This window comes from Bombus huntii, chromosome 12 (genome assembly GCF_024542735.1).
Source record: "Bombus huntii isolate Logan2020A chromosome 12, iyBomHunt1.1, whole genome shotgun sequence".
Taxonomy (NCBI): Eukaryota; Metazoa; Arthropoda; class Insecta; order Hymenoptera; family Apidae; genus Bombus; species Bombus huntii.
In genome coordinates this window covers 6,510,187-6,531,341 of record NC_066249.1, presented here as the reverse complement: position 1 = coordinate 6,531,341, position 21,155 = coordinate 6,510,187, and the positions used below count along the sequence as shown (strand labels likewise).

Here is a 21,155-nt window from a genome sequence, read left to right as displayed (position 1 = left end):
TTATTGTTATAGCAAGAAAATTGAAATTCTTCGAATTGTGACAGTTCTTCGGCATGAAAGCTGCATATTTGAGCTTCAACCAACAAGAATTTATCGCTCGGTGTAATAAAAATTCTAATAAAAGCGTATGTTCGTTATTTCATTCCCTTTCTTTCTCACATACACGTTTTTCGTTTCATCGCTTTCACAAGAATAATGAAGGAGTATAAAGAATAATAATAAAAAAAAAGAACAATGCACGTAAATAATGCGGCTACATGGAATATAGAATTCCTTCTGCCCTCCAGTGAAGTCTTTCCATGAGTCTGTTCTCTTTTCTCTCGCCTACTTCAAGCTCTGAGGTAACTTTGTAATTTCGCGAATGTTAAGGGAGAAACGACGATGCCGGCGGAATGGTTAAGTACAGATCGAGAACGATGCAACTTGTTACGTGGCGTATTGTTCTGTAATTTTCGTTTCGTTGCGAGAGGTGAGAGGAAGTTTCCGTTTTATTGCAGTAGATGAGAGCGTAGGAAGAAATGCTACAAGAATATGTGTATTTCCATTCTCTTGTTATTTTCCTCGGCAAGTTGCAAAAATAACGAAAATTATATTATTCAGTATTCATTTCATCTTTTACGTTGATGGAAACTTTTGGCTATAGAGACGAAGGACAAATTAAATTAAATAGCAATTAGTCGAGATGTACGTCAAATTTATCAAAAATTTTCAAATTTATCAAATATTTCATTATCCTTTTATTTTCATGGGGAAGTTGATAGGACATTGAGTTCAAGTAGAATAGAACCATGCTTAGTCAGACATACACTGCATTCATAGCATCAAACGAAAGTATTCATCCAAATTTTCATGGAACCACGTTAATTATAGCTTTAAAATCGGTTCCCTATCATACAGGAAGTCGCGTCCATGCAACGCCCAAACGAAAATTAATCTTCATTTAATTCCTCTGTAATTCCGGGCCGCGTTAATTCTCGTTACGCCTCTGACCCCTACCAAAGCTGATTGATTCCGAAAGTAGACGCAGGTTTCATTAAACGTCGAATTAGCGCGACGAATTTGAAACGATCGATCCTGCTCGTCAAAGCGAAAACACAGAACAAGTTTCGCGAAAACAGCACCGCAGCGCATACACTTATAGAAAATTGGAAGGTGTTGAAGTAATTACTTCAAGATAAACTCTACACCTTTTCTTTTGTATATCCGTCACCTGGAGACCGCTGTTGCGAAGAAAATAGAATTTGGTGAAAAAGATTCAAAATAAGGAGAGGTCCATATTATTGTGCTCTTGAATATAAATTTTGTTTTGGGTTACAATATCTAGAAACAAAAGAGCTATAATTAGATTTCTGTTGCTGTTACACATCAAGGTTAACTTTTTGGTAATGTCCTTTGCTATAAATATATGAACGTGCTCCACTCGTTCCTCTATCAGTCAACCTCAACAGAAGGTAAACAAGTATAGAAAATATTTGCGAGAAAAAAAATATTTGTGAGATGTCAACAAAGACTTTTGGCATCAATGACGCAGTTTAGTGATAACTACATTATCAGTTAGGGCCATCTATAAACAAATGCCGGTTTCATACTTACAGACCTGATAAGTTCAATCTTTCGTAATCTGGCGCCATTCAGACGATTAATAACATTCTGTGAATCTTTTCGAAATTTACATCCAATAAAAGCTGAAAAATAAAAAGTCGACAGAACTTATGAGACAATCTACAGGTTTACTTTACCAGCTTTAGTGTATAGCGAGAGTAATCAGCTTTAAACTCGCAGACAGTGGAGGTCAGGTCAGAGAATGTGTTTATATGGACGGGATGGTTAGACGAGGATTTTCGAGAATTCTGTTGGTGTGCATCTTCCTGGTACAGGATCTTGCCGCCGCAAGCTCATCAGTATTCCAACGACGATCTCGACGCTACGATAAATCGCAGAGCATCGAATCCGTGCGATTTCAGACTACAGTGTGCAGTTCAGAGTGAAGTATTGTTCGAGTTTTCTCGAAGGGACATTCAGCGTATTAGGGAATCGAGTAGCTCGTTCGATGAAAATTTATGGATAATGTATGGCTATTCGTCGTAGAAGATGAAAAATAATGGAAGAGGAAGCAATAGTCGTATTTGAATGTTATAGATTAAGGAGAATATATTCTTGTATACGAGAGGTTCCATATCGATCACTCTTTTCGTTTTATCTTTTCGTACAATATATTATCATTGTCGTAGCAACCAAGGTACATTATTTTTGTAAATTTTTAGCATCGATGATGACGTTTCTAGAAGCTAGGAATCAAGTGTCTCCTTAGATATATTATACGTCACATTTCGTGAAAATCTTCGATTTTAGTTCAAATTAATCAAGATGCAAGTTCCTTACATTTACAAAATCCTATCAAAATTCATAGATAAACGAAGATAGGAAAATCTTTCACCAATAATTTCTGATCTACTTAAAAACGTATATCCTATATAAATCATTAAATACCTAAACGAGTCCCTACTTATATCGATTTTCCCGCGTCTGTAGCGTCAATATCATAAAACCGAGCATTTACTTTGATATTTCTAACATCCACCTTTATCATTGTCACAGCACTTGCTTTGAAAACGTACTTCATCTCAATCCTATAATATCTACAAAATAACAAAGTATCGTTACGCAGCCGATTTCTTTTTAGTAGCCAGCAGTAGTAGCAGTAAGAAATTGTGTAGTATCCAGCTTTATCAAAGCGCAGGAAAAGTTGATTCGACATTCGTAACGCGCAACCACACGTTCATCTTGCGTGGAACGCATCAGGCTCGCACGTTCTACGGAAGGTTTCACGTTGGCAAAGGATTTCGAGTCACATCTCGTTTCCGAGTGACCCTATCCGCTGTCGCGAATGTCGGCGAATGTCGACGGCTGCGAGCTGCTGAAGAAGAGAAGCAGGCGAAGAAAAACTGTCAGAAGCGAAGGCAGGGCTCTTTGCGATCGAATGGTTAATTAATGGAGTCAACAGGATCACGTAGTTATAGCGCAGACTTTCTCCGAAGGAGTTTAACGAAGAAGATTCTTTTCCTCTCGTTACGATGACACTTTTTGCGCTCCAACTTTACCAGCCGCTTATGAAGGATCATTGTGAAATGTTTGCTTCCTACGCTTATGTATCGTATCGTTAAACGACGATCTATTTCGATTCGTTTTCTTCTCTTTAATTGCTGTTTTAAATTGGCAAAATGACATTGCTTACGATGAACGAAGAAAGTTTTGTTATATGATCTTTATTTATTCGCATAGAATATCGCGAGGATGAGAATTTCTTACGTTTATCGCGAGTAATTGAATTTCAAACAAGTGTGTTCATATATATATACATTTCTTGTACGAATGATATATTTATGAATTAGTCGTTGAATATATACGTGGTTTTTGAGTTTAGTGTTATCATTTTCGGATTTGTATGAAGGTGCACTGCTGTAAAAAAACACGTTTGCGAAAGAAAGACACTTTTCGGACAACCTAATATAATACTTAATCGCGTAATCTTATATTCGATGTTGAAATTGTTTTATACCATTTTCGCATTGTTTATTCTATATATGGTTTTTCGTTCTTTCCAGGATAGAATAATGAAAATTCGTAATACGAAATTTTGAGAAGAAAAGGCAGTTCTAGAACATCGTAGGAAGAAGATCTTGGAACGGAAACGTTGGGTCTAGACACGATGGTTAGCGTTGCGATTACAACAAATTGGTACGTCAAAGTGAACAAGTTAGGATCCGTTAAAGGACTCGCCAGAACTTGGTAAACTAACGAACTCTGTGCGAATTAGAACTTTGAACTTCGTAATGTTTGAACTCGCTAAAGTATATGGACCTTTGAAGTCGATTCGACGTTCGACTCATTTAAAACTTCCTTCGTTAAAGAATAGCAATATCTATCCTCAATTTCTGACTCGGAGAATTTTTATTAAAGTACATAAAACGAAGTGAGATAGTTCAAACGAATATCAACAGTTCGATAGCTTGTTATTGAAAGTTGAATTTCATAAAAATTTTGTTCCGAGCTACAAATTGTGAATTATAAATTTCACCTTCAATTTTACATTACGAACACTCAATTCTATTTAAATCGAGTAACATTTTCGAATATTCTAAAATTAAAATTTTAAATCTTAGCTAGAGCAGAATTTCAACACATTAGACGACGATACATTCAACAGTTAATTTGTCATAAAATAAAAGAGTCGTAATCATTCTTTCGCTATATCGTCTTTCTTCGTGTCTTCGTATCTTGATTACAACGGGATGACATTTTTTGTAGCAGCGATCAGTGTACTGTCTTGGTTGAAAGGGGTAGAAGTATAGCGACAGTAACGAAATACGAGGCGTTTTTTTCTGGCTGGCTGTTTTGTTTCGGAGGTCGCGAATTGTAGCAGGAATAACGAGATACGGCAGCGTTAAAGAAGACAAAACCGTGCCACACAAAGCGAAGAAACGGCCACGTTTCTTGCGCGGGCTTGAGAAAAGAGTTTGCCCTACTTTCTATAAAAAACGGAGTAAGGTAAGATAAATGGAGAGCAAACAACAAACTTTTTTTAATTATGATCGAAAATATCTGTAAATTATTAAAATCTCTTGTTTTTTGTTATATCACTAAAAAAAAACAAATAAAATTATTATACATTAACTTCATGAAAAATATCGATATAAATGTCGAATTCAAGCTCCAATAGTTTCAAAAGATACAATAAACTTACCACGAATAAATATTTCTGAATTTACGAAATGCTTTCATAAACAGTTAATCTTATTGCCGATATACACATATTTGTTCATTTTCTTTGCCAGAAAAATAATATTCAATTATCTTTCTTGATTTTAATAAAGCCACATTTGAAAAAATTAAACGATAGTTTAAATAATATCTGAGTTTTGTTCGCAAGTGACAATAGATAAATAGATATAAAGCAGGTAGTCGTTGTATCGTGCAGTGGCTGACCAACCACTTGCTTATTCTACTGACAAGAGATAAAGAAAACATCGTTCCACTTAAATCCTACTTATCGCACGCCTTAATTTACAGCTATTAAAACAACACGCCTGTTACAAATAAATACCTCTTTATACTCTTCAAGCTACTTTAATATTTAAAAAAAATTCAACATAAAATCGTCTCGTTTTCACAAAAGAGCAATATCGACCAATTCGTAGGAAAGCACCGTGAAGTAATCGAAACGTAATTACAAGCTAACGTCAGATTCATTAAGAAAGAAGATAGCCGTTCGCTACGCGTTTGACGTTTATCATTATTTCCCTGGCATTTTGATTCCCTCCGGGCGATCTCTCGTGCCGAAAGCATTCCGTTCGATTACCTTCCTCCTTTTGCTTCATCAAATACGTAATCCAGTCGATCGACGATAATCGCGGCTCGTTTGTAGCGCCGATGCATGGCGGAGTACAGAGCGAGTTTAATTTAAGACTCGACCGCGGCAATGGCGCGCCGATAAAATCCGTTTAATTCGTGCAGCTCGACCGATTATATCCCCCTCGGTTCACTCGTTCATCGTTCGAGAAGTCGCCGCGATTGAACGACGCGACGGTCAAGTATCGATCCGTGGCCGGATAGCTTTCGAGACAATCTTCGTGTAGCTCTTTTTACTTCTCTGCTCTCCTTTTGATCGTTAACGATGCTTCCACTTTTGAAAACGATAACGCGGCCTCGTTGCAAGATCGTAAAAGACGAACTTAAACGCTGGAACACGGTTTTTAGTAAATTCTAAATAAGCTCTTAATCACTTGGCTTGAAATGCCGATTTCTTTACACGCGATTGAAATTTTAAGCGATACGAAAGATGCTTTTTTATATGCTGTGCAATTTAGCATTATTCTACTGTAACTGTGAAAACAACATACATCTGTATTATTTTATATTTATTTTATATATAATATATATATGCGTTACCGATTATTTCAATCGTGTTCAGCATTGAAAATTGTTCAACATGGCGAAATTAGGTAGACTCGTATTATGATTCATGTAATCATCGATTACACACGCCAAGATAAACATAATAGTTAAAGTAAATCAAGAAAATTCATTTCTACGACTTAATAACGTTCTTGATACCCGGTTTAAACTTTCCATTTTGGATTCTACGATTTAACGTTTCTAATACCCAATTTGAATTTCCCGCCTTGGTTCTCCTGCGATCTTCTGTTCCTAATACCTACTTTAAATCTTGCAGCTTTACGCCTGTGATTTAACGTTTCTAATACCTGGTTCCAATCTCTTACCTTGATCTCTGTGATATTCTTAAAATTATATTACTATAGACATGATTCACGATTGAATTTAATAGCCGTGGAATTATTTGTATTTAGTTCCCCAGTGCAGCATTTTAACAATCTGTTAGAAATTTGCGCGCATAATAAATAAACAATTTAAAGACATTAACGTTTTTTAAAATTCTAAAAATTTTAGTAGTAGGTGCCAGTAATTTCTGTATCAGACATTTTTTACTACATTGCCAATGATCATCTATTTTGAACTATTACGTTCATTCGTTGCTCCTGTCAATTGCAATAATTTCATTTTCTAAAATCGTCGCGTTTCTTCGTGTTACTCATCCTTTAAATCTTCTTTTGTCAATGCCACTTGTATACAACAGCCCTATCGTTCCATCTCGAGACACATAATCGGCCACGGACAACGACATCGATAAAACAGTGTCTAAAAAAGCGTAGGTTTTCTCTTAAAGTGGAAAATTACGGGGCGTTTCCGGAATACGGTCTGCCCGTGAAACAGATGAAAGACTCCATGACCAAGATTGCGTCCTTATACTCTACGGATCGTACGCTAACATGCGTGTCGTTGTTTCGTTGAAAACGTCCAACGAACGCCGGAAACGATGGTAGATTGTGGCGAAATTAACGAAGGAACAGGAGAAGGAGAATGGCTATCGAGAAAATTTATACGACCGTAAAGAGGCAGGCTAAGATAAAGAGGAAGAAATGCGTACACGTCGAAGACGTCGTTGGAGAAAAAACGACGAGACAAGGCGAGGAAAGGCGAAAGGAAAGAAGAGGTAATTGGCGACCGAGAGTAGAAAGAAGAAATAGCGAGCAGAATGAATGTTGGGGGGGATAAAGATTCCTTGGGTGTAAGCGTTGTACTGTTTGGTAAATGAAAGGAGAAACGGTGGGCGTGATTGTGGGTGCAATTTGTTGCGAGTTCTTTGGTGAAATTATTCGCTGATTTCGAGCCGCGACGGGATGGTGTGAAAAACACGTTTCATTTATAGGATCCTCTTGCGAGAGTTTTTGTAAAATAGAATTTCCACGATTTATTATTACTATCGAGTTGCAGAACGTTTACCGATAAACGCAGTACGAGTGGTTCCGTGGTGGCGAAAAACCGAACCATAGGATGACTGCTGTTCTAAAGAGAGTCGCATAATTAAGTTTCATCCCTCGTCGCCCGGATTTCCTTTGTTACATTAGCTGTCCCCTGTTCCGGCTCTTGGAACCACGAACGCGATTCCAGGCCGACGACGTTAATCTTTAACGAGCCGAGCCGCGCCAACGACGAGGATGAAAAGGAAAGAAAAGAGATCTCGAAGGCTTTGTAATCGAATCCCTTCGCTTCCCTTCGTTTTTAGCGATCAACGTGATTCGGTTTATGTATAGTCGAAGACGCGGGGACGAAGAATTTTGTCTAATGCTACTCTTGATCCGATCGGGCCAACGTCTCGTAATCTTTCGCGTGTAGGAAGAATCCGTCCAATTTGATTTCTCGAATGAAAAGAATTCATCGATTCTTGGATCGATGAAAGTTGAAGTTTTGAAATTGAGGATATATCGAATTCAGTACGACATTGTTCATAAATGAGAATAAATCCTACAAGTGAAATTCTTTATGCGATTCGGTAGTTCTCTGCTTCTCTATTAAATTTTCAAGTATAAATAGCAATAAATAATAAATTGCGCTTGCGTCACGGAAGCTATTGTTCGTTATTATAATACTGAATTCTTAAACACTGGCCACGGCGTGAAATCATAAATTCTCGAAACTCCTTTTTCACCTTTTCGCATGAAATATATGTGATGTCTAATCATAGCAGCGTCTGCGCCTCGGTAGCAAGGTAATCGAGCGTGTATTCTTGTGTGTACTCGTATCCGTGTGTGTAAAGCGAGATGCGAAACGATACATATTTTGCCAGTGGTGCTGGATGATGGAAAAATAAACGAGTATCGCGACCAGCGAGAAGAATGTAGTTACATGTATAACGAAAGATATCAAACCATCCGCCATGCTTTCTTGTATTTTTTAATTAATTTGATTAATTTAACGAACTCTCTTTTCATTATATACCCTATTGACAAACTTATTTTTCCTATCTACGTCATACAAAACAATATCGCATCTAAAATTTCCTTTTTGTAACGAACAAAAACAGAATGATCCATAGCTACACCAACCTACTCTACTTCCAGCAAACCATCCACTTGTTCCATGCTTCCCCAACCACTACTGCAGCATCCTAAACCCCAAAATTATATTCACATTCCCTCTCGATTCACCGTGTACACGAATTTCATCGTTTCTTCGATGTTTCGACGCGTCATCTTACATCGACGCGCACCCCTGTACACGAATTTACGTGCAAGGGGGTTGGAAAGGCAGGAATGACGGTACCAGTAATGGAAACAGAATGGGATAATTCCGCGAACCGCGGACGGACGCGGTAATTGCGAATAATTGCATTGTCTTCGAGTCGTTCGCTCGAGTTCCCCTGTTTCTCCTTCTCCGATCTCCGCCATTCTCGGCTATCTCGCTTCGTTCCTCCATGGTGCGTTAGTCCGTTGCTCCCGCGGGCTCTCGTCGAATTGCTTCGGGTACGAATTGAGAGTCGGCTGGTGGAAACTCTCATACCGATTAGGAGATCCCTCTCCTCGTCTCGGCTGTTTCACCCTCCTCTTTCTGGCGTCCGGTCTGGTTAGCCGGGGTCCAGATCCAGCGGCCGTGCAACGGAATTACGTTCGAACCAGAGGACACGTGGCTGCCTTCTGAATCTGATCTCATCGGGTGTAATTAATTTTTGCAGACGGAGATTGCCCGGCGAATTCCGGCTCGGTGAGTATGGACGATTGTTTCAGGGGTTGAACGTGCTAGAGGTTCCTGTGCGACGGGGGTTTAAGGAGCGTTTTAAAGAAGGGACATTGCGGCAGGAGCTTTGAAAGACTCGTGAAGAGGGCGAAAGATGACTCGTGAGAGGTTCGAAAGGTTAGATTTTGGCATAAAAAAGGTAAGAGGTATAATGCTGTACCGTCTGCAGTTAGCGGAAACGACGCAAGCGAGGTCGTAGGCAGATTGAGTTTAAAAAAGATTTTGAGAAGGGCAAATATTGTGCTAAGAATTTTGAAAGATTCGCGAAGAATATGAGAAATTGAGAAAAATTAGATGTTAAAATAAGAATGTGAAAATATAGTACCTATTACTTCAGGTATAGTCAGCATGTAAAACTACTATAAATTTGTATTATTTTACTACTAAGTTAATCTTGTCAATTAATTTTTCCTTTCGCGTTATTTATTAGATGAGAAATCAATAATCTAAGTTTTGAGAATAAAAGTAACAATCTATCAAGGTTTCCAAGAAGTGTTCCATTCAGTCAAATCAACCATAATGGAAATCGATCGCGCTTACTTAGGAAATTCATGATACTCCCATGCGACAGAAGGATCATTCAACATAATGTAAACGTTAATAATTGCGCGGATATGCGTTAGCTCATCCATGTGTCGCGCAACAGCCGCGTCGTTGTTGCTTTATCTCCGTATTTTACGTCGACTTCGCAACGAGTGCTCTCCAGGACAAGAGCCGACACGTCGATGGAGCTTGAGCCCCGTGTTGATATAACTCGCGGAACGAGAGCAGCAACGAAAGGAAAAGTGAAGCATTAAAAAGTGGAACAAGCATCGCATCGAGCTAATTACCATTCTTTTCCTTGTTGGTTCCATTTACAGGATAATTAGGTACCCTTCGAGTAAAATGCTGATTCGTACTCGATTCTAAGAGATTTCTAGAATATTAGACGTGAAAAATGGTTTCCTGAGTTACGTTTTAAGAAACTGATATTGTATTGACTATCGTGTTGTGTTCGTAAATTTAAACGAAAAATTAGAAAAGTGAATTGTAATTTATAAATATTCTCTACTAATTTTCTGCGAGAACGCGAACATTTGCAGTATTTTCAATTGTTTTCATTGTCCAACGTCTTTCGATAGAGGAAGAATGAAATTTTCCATCAATTATTTTCCTTCTTGATAATAATATAAAAATTGTAATACTTTCGTTTTCTTCACGGACACTATTTTCATCGGGTATGACAAATTATACTTTGGAAAAAATGTTTTCCTTTTCTCTTAAAAATGTCCTTCCATCTGTGTTCTTTAGATTCTTTTCACACGTTTGAAAGTGACAAGACAAACGATCATGCTGGGAAGAACCCTCTGTTACTTCAAACACGAAGCTGTTTTGCTGTAAACTGTCACATGGTTCAAAACTACCATGATGTAAGCAATATATTAATATTAATATACATATGCATCAAAATAAAAATAAGTACTAATCTAAAAACTACTGTTTTTGCAAATCTCGTTAAAAAATCTTTTCATAAAAACCAAAGAAGCAAATATATTCCTTTAGAATAAATTTTATTATCCACATAATGGGACAAGAAATTCAGTAAAATAAAACAATTTTGCTATCTAAGAAAGAATAACCTTTAAACTAAAAAATTTTTTTAAATTTTAAATGCACACATTACACTGCCAAAGCGTTTATCGTGTTCTTTAATTCGAATTCGTTTTGACGTTTGTGAAAACATTAAGGTTGTCGTCGCTATCGAAAAAGGGTACGTTTTAATTATTCGCTCCCATCTCCGGAACTTCTCGTCCGCGAAAAAGTTTGACTTCTATGCGACGGAAACAAATTATGCTGGAAACAAGGGGCTCAGCGTTAATTTTCGGCCTTGGCGTTTCATGGTTCTCGAATTTCCTTGATAAATAATGCTCGGGGGTTTGTGGAAAGTTTGGTGATTGGTGCGAGCACGTTTCAAACTTTATGCCGACTCCGTCTCGCGTTTTTCGTTTCTCACAAAGCTATGAATATTTAAACTTTCATAATTACCGGTTTTATTTGTGCCGATGGTTCGTTCGTTCGTTCACTCCTACTTTCCGACATGCTGGAAATACAAGATGCGGAAAGATACTTTCACTCTACCAACGAATCGAACGCGAGCGCTCCGTGACACGCTTGAGAAACAGATGTTGAAATTGAATCTCATTTATGCAAGCAACTTTACGTTGATTCTCATGCAAACGTGTCTTGCATTACTCTTAAATAATTCGCAGGGCATATTAAGATTGAGCTTCAACTTGCAATTGGATTTACAAGCATTTCAAGTTCTTCAAGTATTCTACGTTAATTGTAGTTGAAATTGTCAAGAAATACATCATCGCCAAAAGTTGGTTGATAAATTATATTCATTAATTTCAAGGAATATTCGAGAGACTCGTTGTGTTTTAGGAAAATATGCTATCCATGGATGCCTTTAATATTTACAAGATACTTTACATGGATCACGTTCTTTGTATTTTATATCAACCAATAAATACCCGACACCAAACCAATTCATGAAAACAAAATTCAACAGCCTATCAAAAATTCAATTTAAAACTATGATCTATATCCTCCTAACATATTTATTGTCTACTAACTGAAAGAACACAAAGAGTACAAATTAAAAATCACAAAATCTTGAGAGAGACCTTTATTACACGAAGATCATCCTCGACCAAATATACTTCCCGATGTTTACCATCCACTACCATCGTATCAAACACCAACCTTAAGCTACATCCAAGTTGCTTGACAAAAAGGACCCAACCCTAAATCATCCATGGCAGACTTGCCAAAAAATGAAGCAACGTGACCGAGGGACACGGTTAACGTAGCAAGAACGAGGACTGGAAAGCCGAGCAATCCGTTGAGAAGGGACACGGGAACAAAGCAGGTCGGGGTATCTTGATCCAACGCGACATCATGATTCATCGTGGGGGTCAAGGAGAGTGGAGGTTACTACGTAGTGGAGGGTGGATCGAGCGTTAACCGGAGAAGTAAACACGACCTCGGTGAACATTATCGGTGCACGGTGACAAATCCAGTGCGGGCGAAGACAGAGAGACAGAACTGTGGCGTGCACTCGCTTAGTCGGACAAACGTGCACGAACACAGATAGAAACCGAGCGGTACACTCTTCGCGACGATGGTGTGCTCGAGACACGAGAGACGACGAGGATATTCTCTCGGTGCAGTTCAGCCAGCGCATAAATTCCTCGAACACATGGCGCCTGAGCTTATGAACAATAACCACGGCTGGCTTCTCCACCTCCTCTGGCTGTCGACGTTGATGCCAGCGGCACGTTAGCCGACCTCCTAGCCGGTAATTACGCCAGACCCATAAACATTCGGCTCACGGTTCAATCTCGCCCGGAAGACAAGGGACACAAGTGCCAGGCGTGGCTTCCTGGCACATGTCTCCTCTGCGCGCCGCCTCGAATCATCTGCATAACGTTTTCTGCATCGGAGACCCGGCCTCCGTGGATTTAAACCGGCTTATTATGGCGGTGATGCATGCGTCCGCTACTAAGGAGGAACTCGCTGAGCTTCGCGACCATCGTGACTCAGGATTCTTCGAGAACAGAGCTGTAGGTGGATGAAAGTGTGTTGGTTGGTTAAGGCAATCGGATAGGATAGTATTCGTTCGGGGAAATTATAATTTTCTATTCTACTAGTTCTATTCTCTAATTCTATTCTGGGATACGATATGGACGAAAGATTAGTTTGGAGCCGAGAGATGTTTTATTCGATTTAGTTGGTTTACATCGAATGGAATAATTGTAATTAAAGCGTTAACTGTAGCAGGTATTTTTGATGTTTTATATGTTTTAGATTAGTTCCGCTTATTGAATGTTGTAACGAATATTTGACTTTAGATATTTTATACGTATATTTTTAAACACGCGATATGATTCTTTTATTTTTGAATTTGTATTCCTTTTTCATATTTCTCGTTCCTCTACTCTACTGACACACATTTCACTCTTCCTTTATCGATACAGTTATATTTATTCGCGTCCAACGTCACAATAACTTGACAGCTTAGTAGAATTTATTGTACTTTCCATCCTGTGTAATATTGAATATTAGAAAAATGTAGAAGATAAAAAGTTTCGTGTCGTAACTTTCTAACTCGATGTATAGATTCGTTAAAAAAGTACATGGAACGATTGATCTTGGAATTCACAATAAAATATCTCTATCCTATTGTATTTTTTACCAGGAGAAAAAAAAATGTATCCGCACTGTGAAAAAGAAAAGAAAAAAACTCATATACTGATAATATTTACTCAATAAAGAACTATCTTGTCTTTCAACGAAAATTAAGTTTTATTTATAGTGTTTTATTTTTCATAAATATTTAACACATCGGGCAAGTATATTTCAGTGAAGACTCCGCGTCACCTATGTATATAGTTCCCCATTCACTACACATGTTTGAATTCATAGCCTCGTAAATTGCTTTCAGAATCGTGGTGTTACGCCGTGAGATAAAATGTATTGAAAAATGGTTATTATAAAGAAAACTGGTGTAGCGATCGGACACGTGTAAGGAAATGGTGTAATATTTATTTATTACGATGTACCACCAACAAGGATGACACAAAATGGTATAAATGAAAAATGCAGATTTCCTTTGCATATTTCTTTGCAGAACCGTCTTCGATTACGCTCGGTACACGACTTTTCGTAGAATCGAAGAAATCCAGAAAGTCTTCCGCATGTATGAAACATGTTCCCTAAAGAAATCGAAGGAGCTTTACAGTAAAATCACTTTTTCGAGTTTATAAGGAGAATCTTTTCAAGAAATTTTTCAAGAAACATTTTGTTAAGGATCAAGTAATCCCTTTTTTCGAAACACACTTTTTCTTTTACACAAGGCTCTTGTATGCAATCTTTACTCTCATGACGTACAATATCCACAAACGTTATATAAAAATGTTTCGCAAATATCATATTTTAAAACGGTCGCTTAAGACGATTAATTATTCAACGCGACGATATTGCCAGAACAATTTTATTTAAAAGCTTTTATTTTCGTCAATAACCCGCATCAAAAATTATAATAAATATTCCAAAAATATCGATACATCAAAATACCTCAAATTTTCATCTTCTACATATTCGACATTTTCTACGTATGTTCTAAATATACAAATATTCTACGTAGATTTTATAATTTTATAAATATACAAAATTCTACATTAGTATACATGTGTACACATACTGTTAATTTTATTAATGTATCTTCAAATCTCAATAATTCTACTAACATTTTAAACAATTTCACTAACGTCCATACCGTTCATTTTCAACTAAACTAATTATCCATTTAACATATAATTCCCCCGCCCAAATTCAAATTCAAGTTCCCGTCAAGTCGATTATCACTATATGATATACCTCGTCTATCTGCATTCAAATTACCAAAAGACGTACGTTCGAATCATTCAATTTTGAACAGCCATCAATTTGTAGGAAGCATAACCAAGGAAGCTTGATGCAGGGATACGTGGTCCCATCTCGGTTCCTTAGTTCGCGAAATCACGTTACGTCGACGATAATAAATACGACGGCGTCATAAATATTCGGTTCACGATTTAATCTTGCCGACGAGGCACGAGTGCCAAACGTGGCCCCGGTAACAGATGTCCCTTATTTGACCGAGTACCGGGGATCATCTGCATAATGTTCCTGGCAGAAGTAAACGATCCTGAGATTAGGTCAGGAGTTCTCTCTTCGAACCCTCTGCTCCGCTCCGTAATGCTCTGGTACGCGCCACGTCACGTGCAGCTTGTTCTTTAAATTACCGATTGTCCCGTAGATCTTCGCGACAGAATCGAGCCGCTCTTATTTTGAAAACTAGCAAGGCATGTCCCATAAATCCCCATTATTCTCGCTTCGATCTCGAATCAGCCGAATTTCGATGTTCGACTGGAATTTGACACGAACCTTTTACATTCTTGTGAATTCTCAGAGCGAAAGAAAGATATTTTTTAAGAAATTTTGGATAATAAAATGTATGGTAGGACCACCACTTCTCATACGAGAGATTCTACTAACATCTTTTCTTTTCTTCGTTTTTTAATACGAGGCACTTTAAATTAAAATTGCACAAAGTAATTACAATTTTCTTCTTCAATCTACTACATGCTTAATGTATTTGACATCGTTGTACCTTAATCTCGTATCTGTACTTTAATAATTCTTTAATTAATTTTTTATCCAATATTGGAAAGCAACTCCCGTATTAATTAAAACCCCCTCCCTTTTTTTTTTACTTCTTCCAGTTACCCCCGCGCCTGACATTCAAAGCAATTCATCGCGTTTCGCAAGCATTCCAGGCTACTTATTTTACCCAACCATTCCTCGTCGCGAAATAAAACTTTCTCTCCGCTCTTCAACTCTCTCAGGATGCCTTATACAAGTTTGTCCAGCGAGGCCAAGCTGACGTGCCTTAAACCGGCTAACGGTTGTGTAGCTCGTTAACTCAGCTTCGTCGTTCAACCTCACCCTCTATTCCTATCTTCCTCTCTACCTCCCTTCTCCCTTCCTCTCGCGCTCTCTGATGATGTTGCACCAGAAAGGTCTAACCAACCAGGACGATCCGCATTTCGCATGCACTCCGCGCGACAATTGTGCGACGTGGATGCGTTACGCCGTTTTAACGGTACCGGACGGCGAGACTCGGTCGACGAACCAGCCCGGCAGAGGATCGTTCAATTTAGTCCCGGTGAACCTTCGTCCCAACGAATGGACGACCGTTCTCTCTGCGTTACGCTGAAAAGGCTGCGACCTCTTTATCTCGCGTCTCGAGTCCGAGAGTTTAATGTCTCTAGGTAAACTGGACGACGTGTCTAATTACGTGCTGCAAAAGCCAGCCTCGCCGTGGGCCAAGCCAAAGGCAGTTCTCGTTCTTTTTCCAACTGCTGGATGCATGTATGTATATGATGTATGCATGTATGTATGTATATAGATACTAAAGTACAGGCGCTCGTTAAGCTCGTTAGAGGTGCGCAACAGAAAATGTGCTTTCAACTCGCCGTAGAATATAATATTTTCCGTCTTTCGATTCCGATGGAGCGAGAAGAATCATGATTCTTGTGACAGGTTGAGTTTTGTGTTGATATCATTGTGTCCGTAATAAACAGCAAACGACAATAAGTTCACCTGTCATTTGCATCATTCGTTTATAGAATACGACTGGTTTTATTATCAAAGTTATTACCATTCTTGCCATTATAAAAGAAGATATGTCAGATCTAGCAACTCGTAACTTGTGATCTATGAAACGTTGCTAATAACGTTCTATCGTGCAACAAGTTTCAAATTCGGTGATCGTGTAACAAAGCTTTTGGTTTGTTATATCGAATCTATGATTCACAAGAAACACGATACAGTCAGTAACTCACTGTTAGAAATATTTTTCGTTTTACGAATGCGTTACAACAACAGCATTTTCCAAGAAACAAAATTACCTCTGAAAATGCATCGACCCATATTTCGCCTGCTATTTGTCGTTCCGACGAAATTTACCGCTCGACGGACCGCGTATCATGCTATTTACGAAGCGAACGAAATTTCGTTGCGACAAAAATTCGGTTATACGTATAATTTCCAAACGTATCGCGACGACGCGACGTTGAATCAGCAACGGAAACAGTGAAATGCGAAAAAATGCATTAAAAAAAAAAAAAAAAAAAAGAGAGAGAAGAAAATAATAAAAGAAAAAAGCGCGAGGATCTCGCTGACATTCAAATAATGCGAACCGTGTATGACGTAGAATATAAAATGGATCGCCGCGCTTCAACCTTTTTCCCGGACGGTGCACGGGGGATTTATAGGAGCCTATTTTGACAAGGGGGAATCGCACGCACAAAAGAGGTGCTTCGCGAATATTTGATATACACCGAAAATACGCGTGCATCAGACCGCGGGAAAAAATGTAATTTCGCAGAAAGCTTCCTTCGTTCGCCGACCCTTTGAGCATCCGCTGGAACACGCTCGGTACACGATGATCTCGTAGATTGCGTCAGTGACGACAATTTTCGAATGTTAAGCCGAATTTTGTAATTTCTTTTCTGCGTGACAAGTCTGGCTTCGGTTTAATGCGGTTTAATTGAGTTATGGCTTTAAAATGCACCGACTTCAAATTTGTCCATGAATCTAATAGATTTGATTTTCAGAGAAAAATATATCTCTGACGTGTATTTTAAAGCGGGAAAGATTAAATATCGATAACTAGTCTATGGACATTAGTTCTTTCTACATATTGACCGTCTCTTACTCCGAATTATATCGATTGATTTACGGCAATTTTTAACAATTCTCGCTATTTCATAAGGCAACATTGAATTTTCTTTTATCTCTAGTTTTATCACGATGTCTCGTATTTCTCTAAAGTTGGATATCTATGGCGAATCAGATGAATCAGAACTTTTGACGACATACAATCTTTTCAATTACATTTTCCATTTACCTTTCTCTTCCTCATTTACCACATAAGTATTTATGTTATACGAAAAAAATTTCTCTCTGCAATGGTTACGTGAATTCTTTGAATTATAAGAATACGTGGATAGACGCGATGATATTATCAACGAATAGAGAATAAACGATGACTTGGTGGTCGAAATAGTTGGAGCTTTGGTCGATATTTGAAACAACTAGCAATGAATAGCGACAGGAAACTAGGCGATAACTTGCTAATGAGGAGCATATATCACTTTTCCGATACTGCAACGAACGCACAACGCCGGTGTTGAATGGTTCGAATTGCAATGTGGAAACGCTGAATCGTCCCCGCGAAGCAATGTACTATGAACCGCCCTGTAAATCACAACATAGTCTTGGCAAGGAAGTTAGTTGTCGAGCTGGCGCGTTTGACGGATAATGGAAAACATTAATCTCAACGAGAAATATTTGTCGCTGCCGACCGTTTTCCAACCGGTGGAATTCACGTGCATCGTTTTCACGCAACGTGTTTCGTATTATAGATCCAATCACGCGTACCGAATCAACAGATCGTAAATCGTTCTCTTTATTTGACGTATAAACTAACAAGTTGTAACATATGATCCATACATCGATGAGTATTTTTATCACACTACGATTATTGTCCGAAGATTCTTACCGTTAATAGATCACGAAAAAAAGTATAAAAACAACTTTGCAGATACGTTCTTTTAGTTAATCCATGCACGTACATAAGTATTAGGATTCACACGAGAAAGCGAACGAATTTGAATAACCATTAGAGAAAAATATTACAATATTTAGAAATTACTATCTCGTTCGAAATCGTACATTATGAAGAACGCACACATTGATATTGCTATAATATTCGATAATTAACTCGTACTTATTTTCACACTTATGTTCGTGAAATTTCGATAATTTTGGTTTTAAATTTCGGTTCAAACAGGAAAATGTACAAATTTCTTTTTAATAACGATTCAATCGCTCTCGATGCCCTAAACGAGGAATAATCGATATGTAGAAGCGAATCGTTCTATACTCGAGAAAACCGGCGGGAAAAATAGAACTATAAAATCTTGTAACAAGCTGTTTCTTAACGTTTAACCGATAACGCCACACGCACATGCTGCTCATTCATTTCCAACGAGATCGTTCGACAAAGAAATAGCGCACGCTGAAACAAAGGGACAGTTACTCTTCACATTTTCCTCTCATTTTCCAACCAGGCCACGACGAGTGTTCATCGGTGGATCGATCTAAACGCGATCTCAACACACCAGGAAAATCCGATGAAAAGTGCGCTGCGTCGAGAATCTGCACGGACAGGGCGCACGCGGTCAGAATGTAGACGTCATTGTTCCAAGCCAAGTATTTTATCAGTGAACGAATTACCGTTGCTGTTTAGAACGCTCTATCTTCCCTTCGCCCCTTCTTGTCCTGTCAATGCTGCATCCATCGTACAACATCAACCTGTCTACCCTTATCACCTTTTTCCTCTTGCTTTCTCCGACCTTTCTCCATGGCTCGTTCCTTCTCTCTCTCTCTCTCTTTCTTTTTCTCTGTCATTCCTTCGTTGATAGTAATGATTTCCCTCCTCGATCACTTTATCTTCTTTTTCCTTCCATATGTCCTATCGTTTTACTTTTATTTTAATTTTCCTTTGGAGTTTATTTCATTTGTTCTTCGTCAGTCGATGTGCCGCCCTGTCTCGTTCACTATTTGATCCTCTTGTTTCTGATTTCTTATTTAGTTCAAACGATTTCGTTGCGTTCTTTGCAAATGCAAAGCTGATGTTTCCGTTGCTCCGATATAATTCTGTCTACGTCGAGCGGGTTTAAGAGAGTTTTTCCTTGCGCTGCATCGACTTTTCTTTAGAATTTGTTCTTGAAATGAGTTTGTTGTATTGTAGGTCTTTGACGGAACAGAAGAGGAATTAGATCTGACAGGATTTCGCGAGAAAAATGTTTGTCTATTCTCACTTTCAGCAGAAAGGAATTCTTGATTCGTTCGAGTACGGATAAAATTGATAAAATTGATATAATTTAAAAACAGCTTCAAAGTAGATACCAATAACCATTCAAAATTTTGCACGAAAGTAACATAGTATGGAGTATTATTGAGGCTCCACTTTTTGTTTTAACTTTCTGCAAACACATGCTTTATTTTGTAATAATTTTTGTGCCATCTGTACACTGTTATAATCACTGGCAGCCAAAGCCACCATACGCGGCCGTCAGCTTGTATACATGACATGAAACAGTTAGGAAAGAAAAGAAACGAGAAATGACCTCCAATTAATCCTTCAGCATCGCACAGGTACTCGAATTCCATGATCGAATGTACACGATCGACGAAATGCTCCTGTGCACGATATTCGGCCGTACCTTCGACCGAGCCAGCACACAGCCAGTGATTATCATCGGACGAGGACGTTGTCGATACGAAAATTGTGCACTGATTATCTCGAACGAGCGATCTGGCGTGTACAGTTTCGCGCTTTCGGCTGCGACGCCTAACGCGGGCCAGCGATCATTATCGGTCGCATCGATTGCCATGCCGCTGCCGCGCTGCGCCGCTTGTTTCGCTTTATTGTTAGCGTGGCCCGCGTCGCTATTTGCGAGACTGGCCACGTTATTGCAGTCGTTACCGTTATCGGTCCACGGCTGATTTTGTTTTCCATACGCGCGACACCCACGTTTTTCGGGCACCACAATCCAGATAAAACCACGTGTCCCTTCTGACGATCCAACGGAATGATGGATGCGCGAGTAATCGAATCCGGGATTTATGGTGGTCTACCGTTTCAAGTGCTTTGCAACGATCGGTCCGTCGAGTTATCGTTAGCTGGTCTGATTAGTGGCACTAATATAGCAGAGTTGATGTACCCGTGTTTGCATTAGTCCATTAGATCTTTCATGGTATTGCGTTGAACGAACGATTTTTGGGGTGCGACGACTTTAGGGAGAGTCAGGCATTGCGTAACAAACGGTGCTGTATCCTGTGTTTATACGATGCATTTCAAATAACGCGTGATATCGTCAAAACGTAGCAATCGTTGCGTTACATTTTTATATATTTTATTATTTTTTTAAACGACGTGTCTAAGTATCCATCTCGCGAATGTTTTATGATTTATAAAAGTCACCGTGTGTTTAGAATTACTCCGCTCGCACAGAATGCTGCTACACCACGTTATTCCATTCCAAGAGCATCGACACTCCAATAACCGAAATTCTTCTACGAAATAATTCACCTAACGCCTATTCATCGACACCAGAACATTTTCCAGTCGATCAGTTCGCCCATTAAGTTCCAATACCTTCACATTCCTACAATCCTAGTTCAACAATTAATCTTTGTTCCATGAAATAATTCACCATCGACGCTCCTTGTAAATCGATAAACCCAATTACTTTCATATTCGCGAAGAATTATTCGTCTAGTAGCTACTCGTCGACATTAGAATATTTTCCAGTCGATCGATTTAACCGCTGATTCTCGCGAAC

At 38.7% G+C, this 21,155-nt stretch overlaps 1 protein-coding gene across 7 annotated transcripts in view; it reads right to left on the bottom strand.

Annotated features, from left to right (window-relative positions):
- Positions 1-21,155, bottom strand: part of LOC126871786 (uncharacterized) — a 585,120-nt gene that overhangs the window by 44,878 nt on the left and 519,087 nt on the right. The gene's annotated exons all lie outside the window — the stretch shown is intronic.